A 6,078-nucleotide genomic window follows, 5' to 3' on the forward strand; every position below is an offset into this window, starting at 1 on the left:
TGGCGGGGCGCGGTGGCTCAAGCCTGTAATCCCAGCACTTTGGGAGGCCGAGACGGGCGGATCACGAGGTCAGGAGATCGAGACCATGCTGGCTAACACGGTGAAACCCCGTCTCTACTAAAAAAACACAAAAAATTAGCCGGGCGAGATGGCGGGCGCCTGTAGTCCCAGCTACTCGGGAGGCTGAGGCGAGAGAATGGCGTAAACCCGGGAGGCGGAGCTTGCAGTGAGCTGAGATCCGGCCACTGCACTCCAGCCTGGGTGACAGAGCGAGACTCCGTCTCAAAAAAAAAAAATAAATAAATAAATAAATAAATAAATTACCCAGTCCAAGCTATTTTATTATAGCAGACTGGACAGATGCTTTCTTTTCTTTTTCTCAACAAAGCAGTTTCAAGTATTATACTTCCTCCCAATTAAAGTATCACAAATCATGCAGACTTGGTCCCTACTCTCTTAGAGTTGACGACCACAGCTCTAAAGATTATAAGAGAAACAAAGGAGTCAAGAATAGCGAACAGATGTGAGATAGGTTAAAAATTCACTCTGGGGCGGGGCGCTGTGGCTCACACCTGTAATCCCAGAACTTCGGGAGGCTGAGATGTATGAATTACTTGAGCTCAGGAGTTCCAGACCAGCCTGACCAACATGTTGAAACCCTGTCTCTACTAAAAACACAAAAAATTAGCCAGGTGCGGTGGTGTGCACCTGTAGTCCCAGCTACTTGGGAGGCTGAGGTGGGAGAATCACCTGAGCCTGGGAGGTCAAAGCTGCAGTGAGCTGCGATTGCACCACTGCACTCCTGTCTGGGCAACTGGAGTGAGACCCTGTCTGAAAATGTGGGACCCTGTCTCAAAAAAAAAAAAGAATTTAGCCGGGCGACCTGGCGGGCGCCTGTAGTCCCAGCTACTCGGGAGGCTGAGGCAGGAGAATGGCGTGAACCCGGGAGGCGGAGCTTGCAGTGAGCTGAGATCCGGCCACTGCACTCCAGCCCGGGCGACAGAGCAAGACTCCGTCTCAAAAAAAAAAAAAAAAAAAAAGAATTCACTCCACACAAACATCATGCACAACTGCAGGGAGATGAATTATAACCCTAGGTGATAGTCCCCTCTACTTTTGTCAACAGTAGAAAAGCAACTGGAAAAGCAAGGAAGGCTTCAACAGGAAGAGGGCAGCTTCAAAGGTGTGGCATGTGGCCTTCAAGACAAAGCTGTGGAGAGCAGGGACAAAGGTGGATACAAAGAACTAAGAAGGTGATCCTGAAAGGCAGCAGGCAGGTGTGACCAACACAGCCTGAAAACAAGCAGTGGGAAACAGGCTGGGCATCTTGAATAGCCCCGCAGTGCAACTGTGTGCACGGAGTTAAGGCGGGGACTTATCAACGTCCAGCAGTCTGGACTATAGCAAAATAGGATGGTTGCTTGAGCCTCCTTCAAAGCTGTGAGCCCTGACGCAAACAGCAACCCAAAGAAGAGTAAAGACTGGTCCTGCACAAGAAGACTAGTGGGGAGGGGTACTGCAGTGGAATGGGAGGCCTGCTGTGATGGGCAAGGCAGGGTGGACAAGGTGGGCAGGGGAGGGCCAGAGAAGGCAAGAGCTTCTTCCCCAGAGTTGAGTTTGGGAAGAGACTTTCACTTTCAACCCATTGATCTTTTTTGAGAAAGGTCTCACTCATGACTTACTTCAGCCTTCAACTCCTGGGCTCAAGTGATTCTCTCCTACCTCAGCTTCTCCCCACTCCTCCCTGCCCAGTAGCTAGGACCACAGGCATGCACCACCACACCTTGCTAATTTTTTGTGGTTTTTTTGTACAGGTAAGAGTTTTACCATGTTGCCTAGGATGTTCTCAAATTCCTGGGCTCAAGTGATCCACCCACCTTGGCCTCCCAAAGTGCTAGGATTACAGACGTGAGCCACGGTGCCCAGCCCCACTGATCTTTTTGACAGGGTGCTATTTAGGTCTGAAATGCAGGGGAGGGTTCAGGGATCTGGGTCCAGAGGGTAGAATGTCACTTCACTGAGAGCTGGAATACATATAACAATGAAAGTTCAGTTAAGGGGTTCAGTTAAAGTTAACCAACTCAGACATCAGCGGAGGACCGGCAGCAAGTCTCCAACACAGGAAGGAGACAACAGCTCTGGACTGGGGCGGGGGCAGGGGGTCCTCCTCTAGACATCCAGAAACTTCAGGGGTAACAAATGTTGTTAACCTCCATTCCCAGGCTGCCAGCAGCCTCCTCTGCCGGGAAAAATGAAATGATGCACCCACTCAGAACACCTGCCCCAAGAAGTTCAAAGTACACTTGGAAAACATGGCCTTTTTATGTAGATTTAATTACAGTCCTCCATTCCCTGTGTCATAAACGTTGCAACTCAGTGAACTGTCTTATCTTTTTCATTCTTCAAAACACGGTTATTAAACATGTTGTAGCAATCCCAGCAGAAGATTTATCCAGCAGATGCCATCTACAGAATTTGATTCCTGGTTTACGCAGTCCTTTCAACAGTCATGTAGCTAACAAAACAGTCCCTGAAGGCCTCAGAATGATGAATATATAAAACAGGACCCGCTCCCAACAGTAATTGTCACTGCTTTGAACACAGTTGGAATGCCTGGCTTCCCCGTCACCCTTGCCCCATCAGCATTCCATCTTCTTTCTTGCAATGACCCTGGCCAGGTCACTGTGAACATCTTCTCAGAGACTGGGAAGGGGAAGTTCCCAGAGTCCAGGAGTTCAGAAGTCACGGCAACTCTCCCTCCTCCCATGGGGCCTCTCCTGGGCTAAGGGATAAGTACCAGGCAGGGAGTCAACACAGGGGTCCTACAGAAAGGGCTACGAAGTAGGCATTGCTGGCTCAGCAGACTGTGTGACATGTCCAGACATTTCTGCTTCATGACCTGGCATAACCTTCCTGGACTTGGGCATTCTCTCCAGGGACAAGTTCCCAGGCCTATCAAAGCAGCTGGCTGCTTGTTTGTTCACCTGTCAGCAAATTGAGCTATTGTAGGCAAGGCTCCCAATGGGGCGGACTGGGAACCACAGCCATTCTGCGGAACACTCAGGGTGGTACTGACAGACCCACCTACACACATAGGAGGCACAGGGCATGGAAGAAGAGGTTGGTCGCCCCACATGCGAATCCTTGGTTCCATATCTTACTGGCTGAGCAACTTCAGGCAGGTTATTTAATCTCTCTGAGTCTCTACTCTCTCCACTATGACAGAGGTCTAGGACCTCACACCTCGGGATAAAAGTGCATGAACTATCAATCTCCAAGGAGCATCTTGCACAGTGGCTATAAACTCACTACATACTAGTGGGGTCTTCAAACATCCGCCTTATTCACACATCTGATATATCCTGAACTCGTGAGTTTTTGTAATGGTCTGAAAGAAGAAACACCTCTCTCCAATCCTACTACCATGCTTACTCCCTCTTTCTCAGAGTGCTAATTCCAGATGTCATGATCCACAAAACAACTTCTGTATCAATTCTCTCAATCCCCCCAGCAGACACAGTCTCTCCTAGTAGTCAGATCTGTCCTGCTGGAAGGATCTAACCTTTTATGGGGTGCAGTAAACACTGACAGCCTAAAGCAAACATTGAGAGAGGTAAAAGGGAGAAAGTAAGGCCAGCAGGAGTAGGGTGGAATGACAGATGTCAGCCAGAGCTGCAGGGGAAGGACATGTGGTATACAGTGGTAATGGGACATCATTCAAATGCTTCGCTTCACACACAGGGCTGTCAAGCTGGCCTCAAACTGCTGTTCCTGCCTCTCGCTCCTGCTACATACCGGGTGTGAGTGCACACTGCTGTTCCAAGCCCTCCAATTCTGTCTGCAAATGCCACCCTGCGTGTGCCTGCACACCCCCTTTGCAATCTGCCTAACTCCTGCTCATCCCTCCAACTCCAGCTCAGTCATTACCTCCTGTCATCTGCCTCCTCCAACTCCCCACCCTAGGCAATTGTGGCTCCCTCATGGGTATCCCCACAGTACTCTGCACTCCGTATCATGCCACTTACGCAACTGCACTGTCATGGGTTATGTCAGTTATCTGTCTACTGCCTTACTCATCTTTGCAATGCCAAGTACTAGAGATACAACAGACAATCAATGTTGGCTGAATAAATTAATGTATTAGATGGTACTTAGTACCGTAAGTCACCTACCGCTACAGTGGACCCTGATCAGCTTAGTACAAAGCATGATTCAGAGAGAAAAGGGTTCAAGTATTGGATGTGCCACTGACTAGCTGCATGTGCTTGGGGAAGGCACTTCCTCTCTGAGTCTTAGTTTTGTCATGTTAATATGTAACAAAGGAGGGGTGAATAAAACCATCTACCCCACAAGACTGTGGTTGACTCAAGATCACTTGGGAAAGCAGATGTGAAGATTCCAGTAACTATGAGTCCTCTCTTGGAGTTGAAATACTTTCCCAAGCCCCTAAAAACACTCTCTCTGCAGAGAATGAAGGCAAGACATATGTATGCCTGTCTTCTGAGCCTCATCTGCGTCAACATGTTTGCAAAAGCAGAAAAAAAAACACTTGGGGCCGCCTATGAGGGCCATATTTAACATATATCCTTAATTCTCAGGCTCTGAATACTTGTCCCAGTTGACATCTGCAGCTGCCAAGAGTGACATTTGACTCTGGAAGCGTGTTCCAAAAACTTACCTATTAAAGCTTTTCAGCTCCCACTGGATAAGCCTAAGACTGAAGACTTAGGAAGGTTAACAATAAAATCACTTCCCGAGAAACTAACCATAAGCAATTTAATATAATCATGTATCACAACTCCTAATTCACTTACTGAAATCATTAAAAATCTCTGTTCCTAATAAATAACCCTCCGACCAACTGCAAGATAAAAACACACAGGAATGTCAACTAAATTTTAGACTAGGAACCAAGTATAAGAACCAAGGGCAGTGTGGTTAAAAAGAGGGATGAAGATTTTTTTTTTTAAAGCTAAATGCCTCTGAAGCTCGTTACAAGTTACTTGTGAGGTGGGGGTGGGGGGAGGAAATTTTAATGACAAACAAAATTCATCTAACACTCAAAATACCAGGAACTGGGGATACAACAGGCACTTAATGTTTGCTGAATAAATTAATGTATCAGACAGTACTTAGTACCATAATTTGGCTACTGCTTCAATGGGCCGCAATGAGCTTACTAGGTATCAGAATTCAAAGAGAATATTCAAGCACTGACTATGCCATTGATTAGCTGTGTGAGCTTGGGAAGATACTTTCATTTCTGGGCCTTAGTTTTATCATCTAAGTGCAGATATATGTATCTTATAATATGTAATAAATGTTTTTTATATATACAGATAAAAGATAAAACCTTCTACACTGGAAGACACACATCACTTTATCATGGGGGAGTTCTTTATGGTTTATAAATATTTTCATACTTATTTTCACATTTTATTCTCACAACACTCAGATGCTATAGACAGGACAGATTCTCAACCACTGGACAGAGATTATCAAAAACCACAGGTTAGTCAATTTGCACCAGGGTGTAAAAAGGCCAAGCAGAGAACAATTCAGTGTATTTTGATTTCTGTACTCTGCAACTTTTCCCAAGGGTTCACACTGGCCAGGACAAGGAAACGCGGTTCCAAGTCTCCACAGGGCCAGGCTGGCTCTGTAACGATGCACAAGCTCTCGTCCCCACCCCACATCCACCTGTACTCCTAGAACATTCAAGTTCCCCATCACAGTAGCCCCAGCTTCTACACACCAGTCAGACACAGCGACTTCCAGCAGCTCACGCACAGCAAGATTCAAGTAGCACATACTCTTCTGCTCTGCACATATTCAGACACCAACAGAAACCCGGGAATGTCCAACTCAGCTGGCTGAGATGTTATGTGGGTCTCAGCCCGGACAGAAAGAGAAAAAAAGAAAAAACTGGGAAGTGACCGAATATACATGTAAAAACAGTTTTACTTCCTGCCACGATAGATTCTGGGCCCACTGAAATGTGTTAAAAAAACTGAGTGAGCTGTCCTGAAACAAGATGTGAGGAAGTAGAATCTGTTGCTATATATAAGCACCTTATTT

The 6,078-nt window shown here is 46.7% G+C and overlaps 1 protein-coding gene across 1 annotated transcript in view; it reads right to left on the reverse strand.

The window, feature by feature from the left end:
• Window positions 1-5,847, reverse strand: part of LOC108544133 (uridine-cytidine kinase 2) — a 62,882-nt gene extending 57,035 nt beyond the window's left edge. Inside the window, exon 1 of the mRNA XM_017895100.1 lies at window positions 5,756-5,847. The gene's annotated coding sequence lies outside the window, so the exon portion shown is untranslated. The remainder of the gene's footprint in view (window positions 1-5,755) is intronic.
• Window positions 5,848-6,078: the final 231 nt, after the last annotated feature.

This window comes from Rhinopithecus bieti, unplaced genomic scaffold (assembly GCF_001698545.2).
Source record: "Rhinopithecus bieti isolate Rb0 unplaced genomic scaffold, ASM169854v2 scaffold_26308, whole genome shotgun sequence".
In the NCBI taxonomy this organism is placed as follows: domain Eukaryota; kingdom Metazoa; phylum Chordata; class Mammalia; order Primates; family Cercopithecidae; genus Rhinopithecus; species Rhinopithecus bieti.